This window comes from Tachypleus tridentatus, chromosome 3 (genome assembly GCF_004210375.1).
Source record: "Tachypleus tridentatus isolate NWPU-2018 chromosome 3, ASM421037v1, whole genome shotgun sequence".
In the NCBI taxonomy this organism is placed as follows: domain Eukaryota; kingdom Metazoa; phylum Arthropoda; class Merostomata; order Xiphosura; family Limulidae; genus Tachypleus; species Tachypleus tridentatus.
In genome coordinates, this window is record NC_134827.1 from 66,599,644 (window position 1) to 66,600,019 (window position 376).

A 376-nucleotide genomic window follows, 5' to 3' on the forward strand; every position below is an offset into this window, starting at 1 on the left:
AAGAGACGGTTAGTTGAAACAGTACCTAGTACATTGAAAGAGACGGTTAGTTGAAACAGTACCTAGTACATTGAAAGAGACGGTTAGTTGAAACAGTACCTAGTACATTGAAAGAGACGGTTAGTTGAAACAGTACCTAGTACATTGAAAGAGACGGTTAGTTGAAACAGTACCTAGTACATTGAAAGAGACGGTTAGTTGAAACAGTACCTAGTACATTGGAAGAGACGGTTAGTTGAAACAGTACCTAGTACATTGGAAGAGACGGTTAGTTGAAACAGTACCTAGTACATTGGAAGAGACGGTTAGTTGAAACAGTACCTAGTACATTGGAAGAGACGGTTAGTTGAAACAGTACCTAGTACATTGAAAGAGA